The following is a 24,470-nucleotide window of genomic DNA, read 5'->3' on the forward strand; positions in this document are numbered from 1 at the left end:
AATAAAATGGTGTTCCTCAACTCCCAGAAAAACTGAAAAGGCCTGGAACACAAGAGGTGAAGCCCCAGATACAAACCTTTACCCTGCTCTGTTGGAGTGGTTACAGACATAGCTGTGTGCACAATGACGGAACGCATGATGATCCAGCAGGATGAACACTTTACTGGCAGAAGTTTAAATTGGTCTCCTGTAGGTCACACTGCCAAGAGTGGTTCATGGCACTCTTGTCCTTTGCCTCTCCTCTGAACCAGAGGGGGAAGCAGACGGTGTAAACCTGTTTCTCCCAGGACTATGCCAATCCTCATCACAGGAAAAAAACCCAAACCTTCTGCTGCTGGTTTGAGGCAGCTCTCAGTCCTTTTAATACCACTGGAGACTCCTTCAACAAAGCTTTTCTAAGGTAAAGAGAGCACAGCTCCAAAGAGCTGACATACCCTGCTCTTTCCTGGTTACGTGCTTTGGGGTCCTGGGTTTCTCTCCTTTCCTGGGTCTCAGAGTGATTCCTGCAGTGTGTTTTGTCCATGGTTTTGTCCTGTAAGCTCTAGGCAAGAAGCTCTGCCTCACCTGGCTACAGAAATTGAAACACTACAACTGTCATTGCATACCCAAAAGCAATCATTAATTATAGCTGGTTTATTAAATAAAAATATACAGAGGTGTCTAGCTAAAAAGGATACAAGTGTTCATAAAATGATTAGAGGTATTTCCAGGCTGTGGAGTTACACAAAGAAATGCTCCGAGAGAACATTATCTGTTTACCTGTGTGTGTCTGTGTGCATGTATGAGCAAGTGCCTTTCAACAGAATCAGCTTTATCATTGGGCATTTTCAGCAATCTGCCTCTCTTCTTTCCAGAATTTTCATTTCTGCCCTGTAAGAATTATTTAGTGTGACTGCATAGTTCTAATCTTCGATGTTCGAATCCATCTGAAAAGAGCCTGAGAAAAAGGGCAGAGATGGTTACACAAAGGGGAGACTAAAATCTGAAGAAAAGGAGAAAATAGTTCTTTGACAAAGGGTTAGGGATCTCTTTTGATGTGTTCTGTTTTTGTACCCCAGGCTTTATTGGTGGTTATTTCCCTTCCCTTCCCTTCCCTTCCCTTCCCTTCCCTTCCCTTCCCTTCCCTTCCCTTCCCTTCCCTTCCCTTCCCTTCCCTTCCCTTCCCTTCCCTTCCCTTCCCTTCCCCTTCCCCTTCCCCTTCCCCTTCCCCTTCCCCCCTTCCCCCCTTCCCCCCTTCCTCCCTTCCTCCCTTCCTCCCTTCCTCCCTTCCTCCCTTCCTCCCTTCCTCCCTTCCTCTTTCTTTCTTTTTTCTTTCTTTCTTTTTTCTTTCTTTCTTTCTTTCTTTCTTTCTTTCTTTCTTTCTTTCTTTCTTTCTTTCTTTCTTTCTTTCTTTCTTTCTTTCTTTCTTTCTTTCTTTCTTTCTTTCTTTCTTTCTTTCTTTCCTTCTTTCTTTCCTTCTTTCCTTCTTTCCTTCTTTCCTTCTTTCCTTCTTTCCTTCTTTCCTTCTTTCCTTCTTTCCTTCTTTCCTTCCTTCTTTCCTTCTTTCCTTCTTTCCTTCTTTCCTTCCTTCTTTCCTTCTTTCCTTCTTTCTTTCTCTCTCTCTCTTTCTTTCTTTCTCTCTCTCTTTCTTTCTCTCTTTCTCTCTTTCTCTCTTTCTCTCTCTCTCTCTCTCTCTCTCCCTCTCCCTCCCTCCCTCCCTCCCTCCCTCCCTCCATTCCTCCCTTCCTTCTCTTCTTTCTTTCCCTTCCTTCCTTCTTTCTCTTCTTCTTTCTCTTATTTCTTTCACTTCTTTTATTCTCTTCTTTCTTTTTCCTCTCAGTATCTCTGTCCTTTTCTCTCTAGACCAATAGCAATCACATATTGTAGGAAGCTCTCAATATGAGCTTGAGGGACATATCACATGAGACCTCAAGGATCCCCTTGCAAGGAACTTATCAGTGGCATCCCATAACTTGAGCTAAGGGAGGCAGCCTGTTTAACTCCCTTTTATTTGGCCATATCTACTTAGTAATTTCTGGAAATACAGTGTTCTTGTCTTTCCTTCCCTGTCTCTCCAGTAAACGGCCCTGGCCTGAAACAATTGCAATTATTTACTTGATTTCATTTATGCTCTGCACAATCTTAGATTTCGTTAGCTGCAGTTAAAATAAAAACAAATCAAACCTCATATTCCCTACTGAATTATACTGCCATGACAACAATGAAAGTAAAAGTGTCCTCATCAAAACCTTCCCTTCCCAGCCCACTGCAATATTTTAAACTAAAGCTTAACAAAAGAGACAAGTTTTGCAATGTGCCCTGAAGGTTTGCCACACAAGAAAGCAAATTCAAGAGTGTGGGCCTTCTTCTGCTGAGAAATAAAACCCAAAGCCATTTCCAAATGTTCCAAGGACTTCCAGTTCAAAGGCACCAACTTGTCTCTATGGTGGACCTAGTGTTCGTGGCCAGATGTAGTTTCTGTGGGACGACCAGGTTCAAATCACAAGGAGATTCAGAAACTAAGGCCCGAATTGCACCTGGAAATGAACTGAAAATTGGCGCAGCCTGTGTGCCATCTGCGCTCTATGGTTTGTGTCTGAAATGTGGATATGTAAGCAGGCAGCTGCATACTGCAATTAGCTGAAGTTTCTGAGTGGTCCTCAGACGTAGAGCTGAGCAGACCACATGGCAGCAATCCAGTCTGGAGATGAGAAAAGCACACACAATGGCGACACAGTCCAACAGGACAAGAGGTTGAAATCTCCTCACCAAGCAGATAGGAGAAGGGGAAATAAACACTCGTAGCTCCTGCTGCCACTGGAACATTCAAAAGCATCTGGAAATCCAGGAGGCCTTCTCCAGCCGGGCAACAAAGGGCAAGGCATCCCTCCATCCAGATGGCGAGCACCACTTTTGCCATCTCCCCCAATTATTTCCTGCCACCATTATCGTTTTGATTTCATGTGCAGTCAGCTCTTGTCTTCCAAAACCTGGATTTAGACTGAGCCTGAGAAAGCCAAATGTCTGCAAAACCTGAAGTCCCATGAAATAGGAGTCACAGTTGCTGAACAACATGAGCATTTTCCTGGCATTGTTTTTCAGCACTGTGATGGTCCCTTTGTGAGCACCACAAGCCATCTGTGAAAAAAAAAAACCCAATGAAATAACCCTCTAATAACATCAAAATACATGTATTTTTTTTATTCACATGGCAGAACCTCTTGACCATAAACTAGGTGAGTGCAATCTATAAGTGCTGTGAAGTTTCCTGTTTGGGGATACTCTGTCTAGACTTTGTCTCAAAGGTGGTAGTCTCCTTGCTGCAGTGAATAAAACCTATTTGAGGCCTGCTGAGGCTATCACACCCAGGATTCACTTTTAGCCATAGTTATAGGAGTGAGGAAGACTGCAGCAACATTTCCAAAGGAATTTTTGGGAGGAAAATAGTGGCTCAAAGGGGGAAGTTGAGTTTGGAGCTTTACTGTTGTCCAAGAATTGTACTGAGAGCCCAAGTATATTGCACTATGAGAGACTGATGTGTGGAAGGGATGCCAAACAGATGGATTACATTACAAGGTGACAACTGTATCATCAGGAACCCAGTGTGTTCAATCTGCCCTGCCTTGCTCAGATTTTAGGCTGGTGTAACTCTTTTAAAGTGACTTCTTGCTGCTGAGGCGTCCTGGAGCAGTGCATTGTCCTGGAGCTGTGTGATGGTGCAGCCAGTCTTGCTTCTTGAGGGACAGAGAGCAATTGTGCTGCTGCAGTGAATAAATAAAATCCCTGTACCTCAGAGTTTTGACAACTGTGCAATCTGGAAGCTACTCGTCACTAAAAGGAGTTTCATCAATGAAATAATGAGCATGTGGAAGCTCAGACAAACACGGGGAGCAAACTCCAGTTTTTGGAGAATGATTGCGTGTCATGAACAGTAATATAGAAACCCACCTTATTATATCACCTGGATGTGAAAGGTTTGGTGTAAAGTTAGATTTGTTCATTGTCTTAACTGAAATGGAGACAATGTTCCTTTGTGTTCAGGAAGCACTGAATACCCAGCCCACTGTGGGATGCCCTGCTTGATTCTGCTCTGACACACCCAACATCCTGAGGACTGGCAGCTAATTTCAAATTGGATGGCTTTGATTGTTACTGGTGTGTGAGACAGAATGGCAGCACAGGCTGAGGCTGTTGCTGACAGTTAAAATAATGATCTTTTTTACTAGAGAACTGTGCAAGTCTTGAGTCACTGAGAGAAAATGGCTTGCAGAGAGATCCAGAAGGCAGCTTTTATACTCCTTTTCATAATACAATGGCAGGGGAGCCTCACACTTGAGATTTCTGCTCACTTAATACCAGTTTTGATTTTGTCCAGCTTTGACTTTGCACAAACTGCACCTTGGTTAAGTCCTGCTAGTTTGCGTTTATCCCTAGGAGAATACTGATGTGATTTGTCAGTGTAATTTTCTGCATAATGAATTTGGTAGCCTTGATTTTAAAGTTTTCTTTCTGAGCTCTGTGACCTTCTGAAACTCTGGGAGCATGCTTGTTTATCAGGCTACCCACCTACCCAGATATCCCAAGCTTTCTGTGCCTCGTTTTTAGGCCAGTCAGCCTTGAGGGATCTCTCCCACTTACTTGTTTTCCCATGCTGCCTTGAAATCAGTTACATATCTTAGTTTTCAAGGCCTGGTTCCCCAGACAGAACATCACTGATTCACCATCACCTCCTGTGCACTCATGAAATATCTGCTTCCACCTCCAGTCAGGCAATTTTCTGGTGTCCATTACCCATTTGTTAAATTTTCAAACAACGGCCTCTGTGTTTTCTTCCCTGTTGCATTGTTAAAGCTTAAAACAAGTGTCTCTCTGTTTCCTTTCCTACTGCATTTTGAGCTCAAGATGCATCCCCTGCAGCCAAATCCAAACTTGCCTTATTATTGCTGTCCAACCCGCCTTCAAACTGTCCTTCCTAATGGTATCTATAAAAGACTGAACAACTGCTTGTGGGTGTGCTGGAGTGACTGCCTGCCCAGCTGACTATTATTTTCCTGTTATTCCCTCATATTTCCTTCCTGCCTGCATTTGTCTGACATCTTCTTTCTCCCATTAAGCCTCATTTCTTTGTATTTTACACCATTTTTCTTTTGTTCTGCTGATACAGCACATGCCACAATGGGAGCCTTGCCTGTGGCTAGGGATCTTGGGCTTGGTGATGGCTTACCTCAGGTGGAGATGTGCTGCTGGGAGAGAGGAAAATCCCTGTGCTGCCTCTGCTAGTTCTGGTTAGCGTGGGACACATGTTCCTCAATCCCCTGGCATGGCTGTGCAGCCTCCTGGCACCCTCTGTGGAGTCCAGCCCTGGGAATTTGGGATATAGAGAGGGAGAGGAGAGGAGAGGAGAGGAGAGGAGAGGAGAGGAGAGGAGAAAGAGAAAGAGAAAGAGAAAGAGAAAGAGAAAGAGAAAGAGAAAGAGAAAGAGAAAGAGAAAGAGAAAGAGAAAGAGAAAGAGAAAGAGAAAGAGAAAAGAGGCATTGTTTAGACCTATTGGCCAAACACGTTTAAAAAATTTGACTGTATTTTTTCCACCTCAGTGGAACAGAGAAATTCCGTGAAAATATTTTAAAATACTAGTTAAGTAGCGCCCAAATAATCATATTTTTATTTGAGCTTTATATTTCTCTTAAGTTAAATCCATTAGTAGATTAGGCTTTGCCAGCTCCATTCATGGCTATTTGATCTTTGAATCCTTTCAAGAAAATCAATGTGTGGCTTTCCAGCTAATTAGCATCGCGTTAATAAAATGTATAAGGCCGAACCCTTCACTTCGTCTTACGAGGTCTGCGGGGAGGGTCAGCAAGTCCCTGAGTGCCCTGGCAGGGCGACATCCCCGGGATGGGTGCAGCATCCCAGTGTGGGTACAGCATTCCCGGGATGGGTGCAGCATCCCGAGGGTGGCCACAGCATCCCGGTGTGGGTGCAGCATCCCGAGGGTGAGTACAGCACCGCGGGGGTGGGTGCAGCATCCCGAGGGTGGGTGCAGCATCCCGGGGATGGGCGCAGCATGCCGGGGATGGGTGCAGCATCCCGGGCGGGCAGGCACGGCCGTCCCTCCTCGATTTTCCGCCCTCCTCCCGCTTTCTTCTGCAAATCAAAGCAGCCATCTGCTGTGACAAGTGTTCCCATTCACCTTTTCCCTCTTATCTGCTCCCTCGCAGGGAAGTGCTCTGGAGGCTGACAGCCCGGTCTCCCTGCTGAGGCTGCATTTCTGCAGCCACTGCCCCCGCCCCCTCCGGCTGCGCTCCTTCACCCGCGGGGGCTCCGGGAGAGAGCCGGGGCTGCGGACCTGTGGGCGAGGAGGGGCTGTGGAGGTGCTTCCTATGCCCGAGGTACCCCGCCGCTCTCCAGCGTCCCTCAGTATCCATCAGCAGTGGTCTGGATGTATTGACTCCTTCATTGTATTTATTGCTCCCGTTTTTGAAGGAGATGTTGGTGGGGAACACAATGAATGGTCAGACAGACCTCTTTTCTCATTTCCCCTTTGCTTCTTTCACTCAAACTTGAGCAGCTTGCTGGTGTTTTTTGTTTGTCGAGAGAAAATCATTTGGATGACTGAAAAGCGTGAGGTAAAATGTGTAACAGGCCCCGATAAATCATGGCAGTAATGACAGTGCAGCAGATCTCAGAAATGCTGGGGGTAAATATTTTTTTCCTTTTCCACCCAGTCAGCTGACACGTCTGTGGTTGCATAGGTGTCAACAGAGAGAGAATTATTTCCCTGCATGAAGGAAACCTAAGAAGGATAAAAAAAAATAATGATAGAGGAAAGGATAAGAAGCTCCTGTGAGTACTTTTTTCCCTGCCGTAAGGGGAAAAAAACCCCTTTGTTTTGTTCTCTTGTCTGGATGTGACATTTTACACCGCTTCCCTTCTATTCTTTCTTATCCAGTTCTGAAGGCTGTGGCTGTCTCACACAAGTGTTCCTATGGCACGCTGTTTGCCCACTGGGGGCTGCCAGTGCAGGCCAGCAGCAGCAGCAGCTCCATCCCCATGGCCTCACCCTTGCAGTCCCACAGCCTTCTCAGGAGGGGATGGAGTGCTTTCTCGGGGCTGATGCTCATTGCCTGACAGTTGGTGATGCTTCATTGTAGAGTAAATTCCACGCTCTCAGCTTTTCACAGCTTTTGGTCCAAACCACGCTATCCTGGTGTCTCCCGGCACAGCTGCTCAATAAAACCTTTCCCTTCATTTGAGCCATTGGAGGGTGAAAGAACTTCTCAAGTTCAGTGAGGGTTAAGAGCAAAATAATGTCATTAGAGTTCCTGGTAACTGATAGAACATCACTAGATGTTACTGGAATGAAACTGAGAGTGAGTGGTAAGCCTGCCTCAGCCACTGCTAAACTTGACCTGAGACTGGCTCCAGGTTTTGTAGCCTTTTGACCCTCATTCCATGGGAATGTGCTGCTTAATGCTCTTCTCTTGCAGGATGTTACTTAAAGTTTTTATTAATCAGCTAACAATATTTGTGCTAATACAAAACCCCTTAGGTTTCAGAGCTCCTGAAGAGTCTGAGGAACTTTGGAGTAACTTGATAAAGTCAAGTAGGTTGATAGGTCAAACCCAATTCTAATTAGTGAAAAAAGGTGAAGGACATCCATGGAAATAATTGGAATAAATCACAGAAGCTAGTAGAGTATCCAGCAAAAAGAAAAAGAAGTAATTTGTCTTGGAACTCCTTGGAACTTAAAAAACAACTGCCCTGTGTAAATCGCTCTTCAGCCAATAGAAGGAAAGTTAGTCCATCTTACAAAACTTTTCAGTTCATCAAATAATAAAGAAATTTTTAAAAAAGCTTGATATGCAAGATGAAAGTATCTGCAGAGTGAAAGGCTGGAAGTTGTGTATAGAAGCTGTGAGAGACATGGAAAGACAACCTTGGAGAGAGAAGGGTAAATGCAAGAAATGTAGAGTAGAGGTTTGCGAGGTTCTCACAGAGGTGTGCGACCCTGAGGATGTCTAAAGAGGAAGGAGAGCTGGACTCTGCCAGTGGCATAAACCCTAACACTCCATGGCATAGCTCACACACCCACTGTCCAGCTTCAGAAGATATTTTTGAAGTAGCTAAGTTATTTCATAACTCCTTACTACAAATAGATTTGCCTTATCACTGGGACTGGTCATACTGGTTGCTCATGGAGGTCCTGTACTTGTCTCCACTGTTCACCTGTACTGGGATATAATGACATTTCTCTGTGCCAGATCTGCAAGGACTTTCAGTAGAAATATTCTTTTAAGAAGGCTCCTAGTATTCTGTCATGTAAATGTCCTTGAAAATTGTCTCAAGGACTTCTGTCCATATTCTTGGTGCTTTCTCCCAGTGCACTGTATTCATGTGGGCACTGCCATGTGTCCTTGTCTGAATGAGTCAGGAAGTTTCTATGGGAGGATTCTGGTCTGGATCCAAGATGTGGATTTTTTTTTTCTTTTTAAAGAAAAGAACCTTTCCACAATAAAATAAAATAAAATAAAATAAAATAAAATAAAATAAAATAAAATGGTTGGCTAGTATAGTATCAAAGTGCTGAGCAGTACATTTTCTGAGCATGAAACATATTGACAAAAATTCCCTGTCTCACTAGATGGGATTATGATAAAGTGCTGTGGCTTCATCACTATTACTGCCATGCTGGGTTTTTGCTTGTTGGTTTCTTTAGGTTAACATTTGTAATGTTGCTAAAAAGCAATTCTCTCCTTGTTCCTGATTCAGCTGTTCTCCTTTCCGTGGTGGACTAAAGAAAAGTAAAAGCATGCAGGATGGGAATGTGGTCAGCTCTGACTGGCATGGATAGGACAGAGGGCAAAGCCAGAGAATGTCTCTGCTGTTGTGCTGTGGTGTGTATGCGTGTCCTGCAAGGCTTTGGGGGCATCACCAGTGATGCAGAGCTTTGGCCTTTGATTTTTCCCATGTGACAGATGCAGACTCCTTTTCAGCTTGGCTTGCTGTCGCACTCACAGCGGCGATGCCTCGGTCATGGCTCGGGTGGTCTAGCACATCGGGAGTGATGAGGTGATGTGGGAAGGTCTGACCCAGCCCTATGGCTAGAGCAGAGGGAGCTGCTAGATGTCTGCGAGGAGGGAAGGCATTTATGTCATCCTTCAGGAAGCTTCTCTACCTTGAAGTGACTGGCAAAGGTTAGACTAAACTTTCTGTGCTGATTAATAAAGCCTCTGTGGATGGGGTCCAAGCCAAACCTGTGAACAGTCTCTATCTCTGAATTTCAGTTTGTTACAGCATTTACATTAAGTTGTAGATAATGTGCTCATAGAGCATTAATCTAATACTCTGAATTATGAAGCTGTTGCAGTTGAATTAATGTCTTTTTACAATCAAGTCTTATTTACCCCTTACGTTCAACTTCCTGAAAGAAACTTTCTTCTACCTATAATTTGCATATCTGCTTTTTAACAAATCTGGTAGAACTGTTAGGTGGAAAGTATGAAGTAGATTAGTGAAGGTATTTCACAGGCTTGGGCATGTAAAATGAGCTGCAGCATTTATTTTACAATGGCTTCCTCCATTTTTAAACTGTGTTTCGAAGTTGTCGTGTTTTGGAAGCATGAGCTGCAAGAAAGATGCAGATTGCAGAGGATACACGCTGTTCACTTTGAATTTAAATCAGTTAGACATGCAGTAGCTCACCTCGTGAGTTTAGGGGGAAGTCAGCTCAAGGCTGGAAGATGAATTTGGCACATATTTACAAAGACAAAACTGCACGACCCACCAGCCAAGCATTTTATTAGAAAGACAAGTTAAATTCTGCTGGGACACCCTAAAATAAGGTAGTCCTGAAGTCAGAAGCATGCGTAACCCTAATACTGAATGTAGTGGGGTAAATATATTTAAAAATAATTAAATAACTTTGCATGATGGAAAACCCTCAATTATGTAGATTTGCTTTTTTTTATTTCACCAAGTGGTTTTTCTGCTAATGAACTGTGAGAGTGAAGTTTGAATATTACAGTATTTGTCAACAATTATGTTTTCCAGTCTGTTTTGTTTATCAGCTAATTATTTGATTCAGATTGCCAGTAAGGTAGAATTATGAGACAACAAGTGCGGTACAATTTCATTTTTCAGTGATCTTCTATGAGTCCCTTTAAATCTTCAGGGTGACTACCTCAAAATACCTCAAAATTTTCAAAAAAGCTGTTTGTTATATTTACTAACTGCAGGAGAAAAAATTGTAGCTTGGCAGATTAGTTTTGTGATGATATATATTCTTAATGTCCAGATAAATTTCTAATCCTACTGAATTCTTTTTTTGCCTTCAGTCATATCAGTTGACATTTAGATCCTTAAATTACTTGCATTTACTATAGAAATAAATAAACCCTTTTATCAGTTTTCAATTGAATGCTTTTCATTTTTTAATCTCTTGTTCTTTCATTATGAGAAACAGCAGATAACTCAAAAGTAGATTTTTTTACTGTCACACGAAGAAGTCCATTTTTGTTACTTGTCTAAACTAGAAGTCCTGTTCTTTTCAATCTCTCTTCCTATCGAAATTTTCCTCATATCTCCAATAACATGGCCCTGAATTACATAATGATGAACTGAAAGAGGCTGTTTCCTGTTGTGCAAATAGCTCTGATGAGTGGGTCTGCCAATACCATTGACGATCAATTGTCAGTTTGTACCGAGTACGTGGGACTCTGGGTTAATGGATGGAGTAGAAAGTCTTCCTGGTAGGAAAATGCCAGGAGGGATTTGCCAATCTAATTTTGGAGCGGATGGTAAGCGGCACTGTTGAAGGGGCGTTGTTCCAAATTCTTTCAAAGAAGTAATTGTTGAATGCTTTCTCAATAAACCATCTCTTGTTTCTGATAAACTCACCAGTGTTTGTTCTGCCTCTCCTTTTCCTGATGGGAGGATCAGGCTAAGCAGAACCAGCATCATCTGAGCCTTTTGCCTTTCTTAACCTGAGTGGCTGTTGCAGGCAGTGAGCCCCCTGTGGGAGCGGTGCTGGCCAGGCTGTTTGATGGAGCTGCACAGGGTCACGTTGGTTGTGCTGCATCCCTGGGGAGGGGGGCTCCATTGCAGAAGGAGTCACTTTCTGTTTTCTGCTTTCCAAGAGAACAGAAACCTGGTGGTTATGGTGTTAGCACAAGCTCCGTGGTAGGCTATAGTTGTCCTAAGCCCTTCCCTGGGATCAATTACACCTTTGGTGAGCCTAGCTTCTGTTTCCACTCCTGTTATTTTCTGGACCACATCAGCCTCAAGCCAGCTCCTAACTGAGGAACGTCCAGGTGTTTCCTTCAGCAACACCTCCACGTTTCTCCCTCAGCCTATGATGGTGGCCTGGTGTCCCTTCAACCCCCTTCCCTTTTCTAGGTGCTTTCCTCACAGCAGTTTCCTTTCCTCATCACTCACAATTCCCTCTGGTATCTTTTTTTCCACTGAGACCCAGAGCAGGTTTTTATTTTGGGTTGTAACAGGAGCATTCAGATGTGTAGAACTAGTGCAGTGTAAATAGTCTGGGAGCTGCTTCCCAGGAGTGTTTAGAGGTTGTCTGGGCATTGTGGAGAGCCAATAAGCTTGGTTGTTGCTTTGCCTGTCCAAAAACCTAACTTTGTGAAATTCTGTGTCCAAATTATGAATATTCACTTCTTCAAAAACTCTTCCTTCTCCTGAAGTAGGTGAGAAAATAGCTCCTGTGGCTGTTTACTATTTACAGAAATGTCAAAAGTAGTCTTGACTAAAATGTAAACATTAACAGAGACAGTTCTACAGTGGACATTTGATTGATATGGACATTTGATTTAACTTCCAAACCCTTTGGTTTTCATTCATAACCTCAGATTTGGGAATGTTTAATTTGTACGTGTGTGCCTGGGAGATGAGGAGTTTCCTCTGTCTTAAACTGATTCAGGCTGAGTATGGTGTTGTTGATTTGTGTCATAACAAAAATAAAATCCCATTATCCAGATACCATTTCTCAAACTTTGATCTGACATGAGTAAAACAGTGATACTGAATTAATTTAATGTCATGGCTTCTGGCTCTCATATTGTATGTGTGAAAAAATGTCCATAGGGTGTTTTTTCCTATGGACAAAAATGAATTTGTGGTTTCTATATTTCACTCCGGATTTATTGCCTTAAATACAGCACAGAGAGAAGCATAAAGGCCAGAGAAGAAACATAAAAATGTCGATATCAACCCCTGTATGACCCTGCTAAAAGTAGCTACAGGAGTGACCCTTCAGTGCATCCTCTCAGGCTTCAGAGTTCTGAACAAATATTCCTATAAGGATCCCTAGAAAGAGGAGTAACTGTGTAGAAAATATGAGTGTGTGTCTGTGTATATGATAGAGGCAGTCAGGGCAAGGTTCTTAAAATTAGTATTTAAAGTCTTCTGTAATTTGCAGCAAATCAAAACATATTATTGTGTGAATAATATGTAAAGGCAGAGTATTATGAATGCATGCTACATTTCTGTATCTGCATACCCAAGGAAAGAAAATTTTATTCAATCCCATAATTTTTGTCATCCGATTGCAGTAAAAAAATCTCACTTCTTTTGCATCTGTCACTATAGTATCTAAAATATGAATATATATTCAGGCAGCAATATCTTGGTAGACTGCAAAGAGGTTTCTGCTCCTCCCCAGCTAAAATGGGAGGAAAAAAGTCCTCTTTTGCTATAGAATCTTTCCATTTTTATTTTACTGAGAACTCCTTTAATGTTTTGCTTTCTGTTGGTTTTATTTCTTCTTTTACCTCCACTTGCTTTTCCAGTAAAGAATAAAACAGAGCTGTGGGGTAAAGCAAAAGAAAGCAGGGAAAGAAGAAGGATTTACTCATCCTTAATTTTGACCTAAAGCTTCAGAGAAAAGAGTGAATGAATAAAAAAGTTTGTCCCAGAGCTGTCAAAGTAAAACTTTACTGGAAGCTGTTACAATTTTTGAGGAATTTGAATCGTCACCACTTGCAAGGGGGCAATCAGCTGCATTCACTTAGCAATGCAGTGAAATGAGGTTTCTGTTTCCTGACTGCTGATGCTGAATTACTGGAACTGTTTGACTGCTTTCTGAAATACTCCATTCCTAAGGCACAACATTTTTTGGGATCCAAACTGTAGTCATGATTTCTGTATGTTAGATTTATTTGAAATACCCTGGTGGAACTCATTGCTTTGGTACAGAGGTCTCATCTGATCCCTGCATTTAACATGCCCATTCCTAAATTGAGAAACCCATTGTTCTGCCTCAAACCATTAAGGACACAGATTAAACTGTCCAAAACCAAAGCACTTAATGGGGAGTAGCCTTCAAAACATGTATACATGTGTTTGTGCTTGGGAAACGCCTATATTTTGTGCCGCCCAAATCTTTATTATTTTTAAAGGGGTGAGAATTTCTGAAAGCAAAGCATGAGGGGGATGCGAGGTGGCACTGCTTACTGACATCTTTGCAAAAGTACACGACCCAGAAATTTCAGTGTCCTCAGTGTCACCAATGCATGGATTGCTGCAGGCAGATGTGTATGTATGCAAGGGAATTTAAAATGTTTGGTTACGTATATTTAAATGCGTGTGATTTTATAGGTAGGACACATTTGTTTTTCACAACTAAAATCTATTAAAATGCAATGTGCCTTTTGCTGGACACAATGGGGAATATTAAACAGAATAAAAGTTTTAAAGTGCTGCAGCTGCCTAATGTGCAAAACCAGCAGATCAACTCTTTTTATGCCTCCCCTTGTCCTGTGACATTTAAAATATCCTGCTCACTGCCATCCTTACCTTGCCTAATTCTGGCTTTATATCTGACACAAAACACTTTCATTCTGAGGTGGGTCCTTGACAGTCTTTAATATGACAAAATGATTTGGGCTTCCTGTCATTCAGCTTAAATCACTTTTCTACCCACGCATAAAAAAAACTCCAGCACAATACTTGATGGCCTCAAGAAAAACACGTCTGGTCCCAGCCTAACCCTCAGCTGCATGGCACTACATTGTCATCATAATTGGATGTGATAGATTTTCACTCTGCTTTACTAAAATTTTGTTTGTAATTGAGTAAATGTGCCACTTGCAGTTGAAAATAAATTAGCCCAGAGCAACAGCAGCTTGACTGTTTTTTAAAACTCTGTGTGTGGGCTTTTAAAATACATACACACACGCACACACACACACAGACATAAATATAAATATAAATATAAATATAAATATAAATATAAATATAAATATAAATATAAATATAAATATAAATATAAATATAAATATAAATATAAATTTATAAAATAGAATAGGTCAAGTGTATAGCTAGGATTAGAAAAATATCCCTTTCATTGTTAAATGGCGTCTTGAACTCCATTTTCTCTATGTGTGTTTTACATTTTCCCCCTCAGAGAGGGTGAAAACATAAAAGCAATACAGCAGACTGCAGCGTGGGGGAGGGTTTTTTCCTTCCTCACACTTTCTACTTTTGTCAAGCCACCTGAGAAGTTGATATGAGAAGGGCATTTTAGAATAAAGACATTACTCTGACAGCAAATACAAATGAAATAAAATTGGCCTAAGGCTTTGATGCCAGAACCTGAATGGAGAGCTGAGACTCAGCAATGCACTAGTTTAATACACCAGAGAAATAGAACTAGAATAATTTGCAATGCAGGATGATGAAAGAAGAAAATATAACAAACCCAGAGATTAAAATAGAATTTCCAGGCTGTGTATATTCACATTTTGCACTCAAGTTGACCCATAAACATTGCAAGAGAAGCAAATATGCACTTTTCTCTTCTTTTGGAACAAAGCTCTTTGATATGTGGAGATGCCATGTCAGGATCTCGACCTTGACACTCCAGAGGGAAGGATCTGAAGGTCTCAGTTTTGGATGAAGTCTTCATGGACATCTCCTGACTCTAGAAGTAGCCACTGCCAGCCACATTAAGCCACGTTGCTCTGGTCACTGAGCAGACAAATGGGCTTTGTGGTGGAAGAGAAGGAATCCTTGAGAGAAAGAAGGCACTCACAGGGCACCTTGTGCGTGTGGTTGATGCCCCTTTTCCCTGTACATGTGTACACACATCCCCAGCTCTCTCATGTTCCAATTACTTTCCCTAGTGTAAAAACTCTAAAGTTAAGGACTTTTTTGGGTTTCGTGCTTGCACAGCATTTATAACCAGAAGCGATCCTATGTGTTGCCACAATGCAAAAAGAAAAAATAATAGCTAGAGGCTCAAAGGCTGAATTGTTTCACATTAACATAGGGGTCTGTTTATTTTCATATCCTCCAGAAGACCTCGTTTATTGGTCTCTAATGTTTCTCAGGTTCGTATGACCCAAATATTAATTGTTTGACTTTTTTTGCAATAGGCATTTTGGCAAGTACTGAATCCATTTTTTGGTATTAAGTCAGCTGTAGAAAAAAATAAATAAATTGCTGAAGTATCAGAGCCAATTATGGGCACTGGTTCATGTGCTGGATTCTGCATTTCTCTTTTAGATATTTAAATTATTTCAATGCACAGGCCCAGTCATTCCAAGTCTTTGGTCGTATTTAAAGCAATTGAAAATCTCTTTTCAACACAAAAGTCAAATAATCTTATAGTCTCTTTAAAAATACTGATGGTTACCTTAAGATTGTGTCAGGATGTAAGTTTTAACATAAAATTCAACTTGCTGGTAAAGGAGTGTTCAGGTTACACAGGAAAAGTGACATAAAGTACAAGAAATAACAACAACTACTCTTTTTCCAAAAAGCCGCAAACCATGGTTCAAAGACTATGCCATCCTCATCTCCTGGTGTAAGTCACTTCACTTTCTTCAGATGTGGAGCTTGATTGAAACAGAGAGTAATTTTCAGCAAATAAATATAAATTATACAGAATTATACAAGTTTATCCTAAAGGGAGAATTTGCTATCATACAAACTACCCTTAGGAAAGAAACTAACAATTCAAATAAACCAGTCATTAATTTACATCTAACTCATAAGTCTGAGTCCTCCAAGCCATTAATTTTGGGTGGGAAGGGCAAGAGTACTGCTCTTGTCTGATTCTGTCTGTGGAGTAAGAAGATAGTGCTGCTATCTCTTTCATCAGGAATTTATGTACATTAGAAAAGCAATAACTTTTTCACAAGTATACCAACTATCACAAGTAAACAGCTTCTTCAAGCCTGATGGCAAAACCCCCAGCATGCCGAAGCAGCAGCGCACTTGTTTATTATCATACAGAGTTTAACCTGTTTTTACACTGTCTGATTTCCTACTTATCATGCAGATATAAAAAATCTAGGCTAGGGTGTAAAGGAAGGCAAAGCTTATAAGCAAGAGCTGGCCAGCTGGTGATAGAGGTTATTAACTGAGGACAAAGCAGACATTTACAACAGCGGCACAGAAAAGGGAGAATTAAACAGAGATCTTTAGCAATGTTTTCCTCCTTCAGAAATATCACTTTGTCTACAGCCTTTCAAATTCTTGGGGAAAAGAAAGAAAAAAAAGTAATATGAATGTTTAGGCTTCCCCTAGGCACTTTCCATGCTCTAGATATCCCGACTGTAGCAGAGTATCCTAGCTCATCACTGAACAACGTCTCAAATATGCCCTTCCCCTCACTGGCTGGAGGGACTAATTTATGAAGAGAGATTAAAAGAATTAAATATAGATAGCTTCACTAAGTGAAGACTACAGTGGGACAAAAGAATAGCCTACAAATACATGGAGGGGGTTAATTCCTGAGGGAGGTGAATTATTTAGGACAATAGGAGTGGGTTTAACTAAGAGTAATGGGATGAAATTAAGAATAGGAAAAATTAGGCTGAATATATAAAAGGATCCTTCTTGACAGCTAGATCAATTTGGCCATGGACGACTGTCCCTTGGGAAGTGATGAAAGACCCATCATTTGGTATATTTTGAGGCAGGCTTTGACAAAACATCATTTTATGCACTATGGAAAACCACTTGCAGGGAAATACGTGAGAGGATAGGTGTTGTCGGTCTCCTCAATCTTTTTGTAAAAATTTAATCAAACCAACCTTTCAACTGAGCATTCCAGCTTTGTCATCACCACATTTGGACCACATTTGGATCCACACTGCTGCATGAGAGCCATACCACCACCATGTCCTTGCCCAGATGGATCTTGGTAAATCCTGCAAGCTCTTGTCTTGGCCTACATTCATTTGGCAGGTCAAGATACAAACGGTGGCCACCTCCATCACAAGGTTCCTTCTGCACTCTCAGACGCCAAATTATCCTTTCCCTCCTGCTTATTCTTCACCACCCCATGGAGGTGCTGCAGCAATTTCTTCATTTTTAAATCCTCCCGTGCAGATGGCTTCATGTTGGGAGCCCCCCAAAACTGCAAGTGTTTGAAAGGCCTCCCTCTCTGTCCAATGTGTTCCAGGAAGGCAGTGCTTGTAGTCACCACCAGTGAGAGCAGTAAGAACTGCAGTGTAATAATTTTGTTACCTTTGAGTTTTGTTAGACACAAAAAGGTGGTGATGGCTTCATCTTACATCTAGGAGGAGGAAATTGGTTTCTGTAGCTACCTGCAAGATTCTCTACCCTGTCCTGCACTTGGGCATTAGAAGGAGTTGCAGTACAGTAGAGTTCTTACATAAGTTTATTTTAACTAAAACTGCATTAAATAGAGATTTGGAGTCTATAATTTTTAAAGAAGTGTTGCAAAAAACTAAATTCTACATGTCTTTGCTGTTTATTCAGGCCCTCAAAACAGGAATAACTTATCATGATAAAAAGGTGTGGCTTTCCAGATGCATCTGACTTCCATCATAATGAGGAGCTCCATTTGGACACCTTAAAATCCTTAAACCTTCTTAGTTGAGACACAGAATGTTCCCCTATTACACGGAATGTTTCCATATTATTCCCTACAAATCTCTCTCTCATCCAAAGTCTCGCTATGACCCTGTCAACTCCTGATGACTGTGCCACCACCCTGAGGGATAAATACCCCAGGGAAAGGCAGCATTGAGAAGGAGCAGTCTCACACAAAATGAATTCAGAAACTCTAGTTTGTCATTTTGCCCTTCTTTTGCAGGGAAAAAATACCCACCATCAACAAAAAAACCCACGCTAGTGATTTCTTTTGACTTAAACTGGGCATTCAAAAAGCTGTTTTTATTAATGAATCATATTAAGCCATCAGTGAAAGGCTCCCTGACTCTGTTTAAATAACAGGCTATGATTCCTCCCTCCCGCACCCCCCTTCCCTTTGGCTCCACTGCTATTAATTGAGGAGTTTCTTTGTTTCTTTTCTAATGAAGCTAACAGAACACATCTGTCAGGTGCTTGTATTCTTCACCCGTCTATAGTATGTAATAGCCCAGCTGGAGGCTATAATGCTACACAATACCCCTGGCCGTTACAGCAACTATTTATTCCTGGGCTTTTCCTCAGATAGGGATTTGAAAAAAGTCTGAAATTTGGGCCTAATTGCTATTTACACAGCGATAGACACCTGTTCTAGCTGAGACACTGGCTCATGAATCCCACACCTGAGACCTTAGGGAAAGGGAAGGGGAAAATTTCAAGCAGCTGCCAGTCCGGTTCAGAAACAGAGAGCTTTTCTACGAGATATGTACGTACAGTACATAAATCCGTGCCTGCCTATTGCCATAGCTACTGTTTCACGGCCAAATGTTCATTTAAAGGCTTAACATATGCTGGATGTGTGGACACATGTACACAACCGGGAGGAAAGAGTTTTCTGCCTTTGCTTCCACATTTTTTTATTGGACTCTCCCAAATTCTTGGTGCCAGGATTTATTTCTCCAAAGATCTGTGGCTGCAGGTTGCTGCCAGCCACTGAACTTCCACTCCTGCCTCATGTTGTGCAGTACAATTGCTCCATTTTCCCCTTGTTTGTGCAAAGGATCCTGCTCTTCTCTTTGTTTCTGTTCAGGGAGCCCGTGTGCTCCTCAGGAGCAGCAGTCCACGGTGGAGACTTTGTTCTCCCAAGGCAGCTAGCAGTGAAGGGGCAGTGTACAGCCATACATGAATCTAAGTTTGCAGCCTTCCCAAAGCAGTTATTAGTGAAAATCTATTAAAATGCAACTAGATCATAAAAATCCCCATTTATTACCTCAGATGTGCATCAAAGACACAGATCCGAAGAAAAGGTTTCTTTCCTTCTCTCTCTCCTCTCCTGGTCATTGTCATTCCTCCCCCACTATATGTTTCTGTCATTCTGCCCCCATTTTATGTTTCTGTTTTGTGCCAAACAGCCCCGTTCATTAGGTGCTGGACAGAAATAAAATGTTATTGCCCTGCTACCTTATCAGATAACAATGTCCTCTGCTGCTGCCAGGGAGAGGAGCTGGTGCGCCTGCTTTTTATGGAACTTTTCCCTCCAGTCAGGGGGGCCCTCTGAGACTTTCAGTCAAGACCTCTCTTTTGTGAAAAGACTTTTAATTCAGGCTGTTTCTTCAATCCAGCAATGCCCTGTCATCCCAAGCCCACCTTCATAACACTTTTGTTTGGGGGGGAGGGAAGAAGCATGAGAAGGGGTTGAATAATTAACTGGAAAAATTAGTCCTTATGTAATGCAAAAGACTTCTGAGAGCTGCTGAACATCAAATGCAAGAAGGGAAGGTGAGGAATAGGAAGGTTAATAAACGGATTAAAAAAAAAAAGTGAGAAAAGCTCACACGGGGGATGAAATGAGAGTACTGAGCCAAGCGGAATATTCTAGAGGCTTTTAAAAACACGTATATCAGAAAGAGAAAAATGAGTCAAGGAGCCAGCAGTGCTTTTAGGATGGGGTGAGGCATCCAGATTTGTGAGAGATGAGGGGGATACTGCTAATATTAATTATTTGCTGCAGGGCTCACAAAAGCAGTTCGGGAGCTGAGCACAAAACGCAGAAATTCATTTCCCAGAGGAGAAAGAAAGAAGTAGTGAGTGATCCCAGGGTCATTCCAGGACAGGTGATAATGAAATTAGAGTTAATGAAGATGAAGAAGACACTAGAGCCAGATGAGCCTCCATCCCAAGATTATGAAGCTGATGCTGATAATAAATGCTCCCTGCACATGAAGGGGAACCTTAAAGGTAGATGGAAACCATGTCTGCATCTGATTTAACAGGAGCTCTGGGATCATAATAGATATTAACCTCTTTCTTCTAAAGACTGAAGTTTTAGTAGCTGCTGAGTACCTAGGAGCACAGATTCACCCTGATAATGTTGTTAATGCACCTTCTCTGTCCATGGAATGCACTCCAGATTAAAGGGTAATAGAGGATGGATCAGATATAATTTCCTTGCTGTTTGGCCCTCTATGGCACTGGGACAACTTTATGATGAAACCAAATCCTTGATCTCTGGTAGAAATGAAACTAAATATACACAAATGTATAAGTATTTACATTCCTCACTGGCAAAGCCGTACATGACTGTGAATATAAACCAGAGGAAATAAGATGAAAGGAAACAAAAATCTCTTTCAGAGACAATAAAGTGATGAGGAGATTATAAAGTGAAGAGGACAGAGCTCTGATCCACTGCTGGCCTGTTCCAGGGTGATTTAGGGGGATTTTTCCTCCAGCTGTAGCCTCACCAGTAGGTAAGGATGCAGTGACTGAGCCTACACTGTGGTGCAGGCATTTTGACTGCCTGGTATAATTTTATGTTTAACAAAAGGGCAGCTTTGGGGATGTGCTGTCTGCTCTGCTGCTTGCATAGTCCCTCAGAAACATATGTGTGGTTACTTAACATCCACAAACACAAGACCTTGGGTCTGTGATCCTTGCTGCACAGCACTCCTGCTGATTCACATCCCATGTCTAGCAGAGCACACAACTTTTCATCATTTTTAAGTGCCACGACAGGATGTTAGTACCCTACCAGTCTCATCCATCTTTAACCAGTGTGATGTTTTTACTGCTTTGTTCTGGACTTGTGATTTTGTCCTCAGTACCAGATGCATCCACTGCTTCTCTCTATTTTTGCCTACGTACACTTTATTTCACCTGGCTTCACATATGAACTCTTTCTTAAATTTCTATTCTTAACACCATTGTATGTGTTGCAGATCAAATCATGGTCCTTTCTGTTTCTGTTGCTACAGATGTCTTCACCTGAGCTACAACAAGCTGATCATCAGGGCAATCCCTTGAAACACGTTTCTATTGTGAAGGTTTTGTAGGAGAGAGTCTTAATTTTTTTTTAATTTTCTTCTTTTTTGGTAATCAAGTAAAATGCTTTTCAATTGAGAATGAAAACATTATGCTTTTGAGTAGATGGTAGTTATCCTCTCATGAATCAGCTTTTTGTACGATGCTTCCTCAAAACTTTTTTGTTGTCTAGGTAAATAATGCTCAGTGGTTTTCCTCTCACTGATTCTGGGTGTTACTTCTGAGTGATTTCTCTCAGCTTTTTTGGCCACGATTCCTTTATTAAAGATATGCCTATACTGCTGGTTGGACAAAACCCCCAAACTGACTATTGCATTACTTCAGCTCTGTGTGGTTGGTATTTCCTTATTTGGAATTCAAATTTACAGCTGTAAAAAGTTTTTTTTTTCAATCGTTAGTTGCACATCTGAGTTTAGCAGTCTCTGATGTTCACCTTGCTTTTCTCTATTATTTCTTTTACCAAAATGACTATATCAGGAAAACATAGTTGTCAGGATGCCGTTTCTTGCTCTAGTAAATTTGTCTTATGCAAAGATCAGGGTGGGCTTCACTGGCCTCAGTAAATGTAAAGAACTTCTTAGGCAAGCAGTGAATGTTTGCAGCCTGTGTGATGTCATAATTTCTTTGGTTTGGCTCATTATTAATGGGTTGAAATTCTAGATATAAGGGAAATAAGGCATTTCAAAAGTTAATTGATTATGAAAGGTCTTAGTTTCTATTTGTCAGCAGTCAGAATAATCAGCAGCAGTCTCCACCTCTGTCTGGTTCTCAGATTTCTGTCTAAACTCAGTTAAATCTGAATGGAAGGTTACTTTCAACTTTTCCACCATATTCTTTTTAATGACAAAGTGTAAAAAGAGTCAGTTGGTCATTCCGAAGTTTAAAATTAAGAGAAATGCTTTGCAATACTTAATCACGATTTAATCCTCAGCCAATTCTGATCATTATTGCAATATTATCTTGCTGTCTTTGTTGTAAAACATTTGACCTTTGAGAAATCCTCTTTATTTTTGGCAGCACTGTGCCCTACATTGCACGCAAACACAAGATCAAACACAGTTAGTTTTGGAGAGGGAGAATTTAATACTGTATGCTTTGATCTTCCTCTGTGAAATATTCTCTAGACCAACATTTATGCCTGTTACAATCTGAAATGCAGACTATACATACACATCCAATAATATATATATGTCTGTCTAAACCAAAAGCACATGCATCTTGGAAATAGGTCTGAAGTCAGTGAGGCTGTTCCCAGATAAAAGCATTGCACAAGGTATGCAAAGGTTTCAGATTTTAGGACTTTTAAACCCAGCTCTAGAAATCAAATTAAAAAATAGGTGGGAAGAGGGCAATGAGGACTTCTTTGGGCTATGAACTCTTTGGAGCCAGGGTCTCAGCACACTCTGTGGTTGCACACTACCTTGCACAATGGGATTTTTTTTCTGGCTGATTCTTAGACACAGCAGTAGTGAAAATGATGAACACTGACAAAATGTTTTAGAGGGGCTCTTGGAGTCAGTCCTTCCCACATGTGAACATCTGGCCATACAGACCATCTCCTTCTTACCTGGAACTGCAAAACCTTCTTGTGGCCAAGACAGTAATTTCTTATAGACAAAATTAATATTGTGAGAGTATTTACTGTACTTTAAGCTGCCTTTTAATCCTATTTAGCAGGTGGAAACAAGAAAGAGGTTTAGCAGTATGTGAACCATCTGTTCTCAGTGGAGTACCAAACGCTGGAGCAACTGAGTTGAGCTATCAGAGACACTCCCAGATGTTGTCCAACAACATCCATTTGACCAATTATGTGGAATAATAGCACAATCCAGATGTGATGGAGCTGCATCTGCATTCTAAGGGCAAGAAACTTGCCTATACATGATATAGATATTACACAGTGGCTTGGCACAGTCCAGCAGTTTATTTTACATCCAGTGTTTAACCTCTTTTCCCCCCAAGGTACAAATGTCAATATTGGATTTTCTCTGGTTGAATGAATGTGTCACAGAGCAGATTAACCACTGGCAGTGAAAAAGGACTTCCACTTGCCAAAACTAAATTTCTCACAAATGGATCAAAGCAGTCTGAGGTACAGAAAAGAAACAAAACCAGAAATCTTGCCAAATTTAGTCATGATGGTTCATTAAACTGAACTTAAGACCTCGGTGTATGTACTTTATATAGAAGCTCCTGCTTTCAGCGGGCAGGATGCAGAGGCTTGTGTGTACCCACATGTCTGTGTGTGCAAATACATGTTCACCTGGGCATGGGGTGGCAGGGCAGTAGCTAATCAGACAGATGAAGCTAATGCTCATCACATCAGAATTACTCAAGAGCTCACTACTCTCTGGGCTGTCTCCATTTTCACAGCATAGGCTGAATTTCTCCCCTCACTCTCTGGGTAATGCTGCTGTTCCACCTCTTCACGTTGTGCTTTGCTAATTGCAGAGCAGTGTTCAAAGCACATGGGTGGGGAAGGACCTGGTCCTTGTGAGCCAGGCTGGGTGGAACGTTTGCTGCTGAGGGAGCACAGTCTGCCTCTCCATGCTGGGTACAGCTGCTAACACTCTTGGATGTCTGAGTGCCTGAAAAATATGTCTCTTTCCCCTCTCCCTAAACCTGATTGGCATCTGCTATTCCAGCATAAGGAACCTCTCCTTTTGCTTACATGCTAACACAGGTTGTGTGGTTAGTTGACATGTTGGAAAGAATGCCAATGACATGTTGGAAAGATGCCATCCAGAGGGACAGGCTTGAGACGTGGGCCTGTGTGAACTTCGTGAAGTTCAAAAGAGCCAAGTTCAAGGTCCTATACCTGGATTGGGGAAATCCCAACCACAAATACAGGCTGAGGGATGAATGGATAGAGAGCAGCCCTCTGGAGAAGGAATTGGGGGTGTTTGTGGATGAAAAGCTGGCTATGACCTAGCCATAAGCACTTCCAGCCCAGAAAGCCAACTTCATTCTGTGTGGCCAGCAAGATGAGGGAGACAATTCCCTTCCTCTACTCCACTCTCTTGAGACCCCACTCTGGGGTCTCAGTGTGAGAGGAACATGGATCTGCTGGAGCCAGTCCAGAGGAGGGCCACAATGATGATCAGAAGAGGTTTGGAGGACCTCCTACAAAAGCAGGCTGAGAGAGCTGGGGCTGTTCTGCCTGGAGAAGAGAAGGGTCCTGGAAGACATTACAGCACCTTCCAGTACCTGGCGGGCCTGCAGGAGAGTGGGAGAGCTGCTTTTCACAAGGGCAGGCAGTGACAGGACAAGGGGAAATGGATTTAAACTGACAGAGGGTGAGTTTAGATTAGATATTA

General features: G+C 41.8%; 2 long non-coding RNA genes across 2 annotated transcripts in view; one reads left to right on the forward strand and one right to left on the reverse strand.

Annotated features, from left to right (window-relative positions):
• Positions 1 to 1,894: 1,894 nt before the first annotated feature.
• On the reverse strand, positions 1,895 to 6,330 carry LOC141725294 (uncharacterized). The gene is made up of 3 exons (XR_012577160.1): positions 6,170 to 6,330; positions 5,204 to 5,340; positions 1,895 to 3,117 (listed from the first exon to the last, which is right to left on the reverse strand). It is a non-coding gene; the product is annotated as an uncharacterized LOC141725294 (long non-coding RNA).
• The window catches only part of LOC141725298 (uncharacterized), a 35,803-nt gene continuing 17,138 nt past the window's right edge, over positions 5,806 to 24,470 (forward strand). Inside the window, exon 1 of the long non-coding RNA XR_012577164.1 lies at positions 5,806 to 5,972. This is a non-coding gene — a long non-coding RNA (uncharacterized LOC141725298). The remainder of the gene's footprint in view (positions 5,973 to 24,470) is intronic.

This window comes from Zonotrichia albicollis, chromosome 1, assembly GCF_047830755.1.
Source record: "Zonotrichia albicollis isolate bZonAlb1 chromosome 1, bZonAlb1.hap1, whole genome shotgun sequence".
Lineage (NCBI taxonomy): Eukaryota > Metazoa > Chordata > Aves > Passeriformes > Passerellidae > Zonotrichia > Zonotrichia albicollis.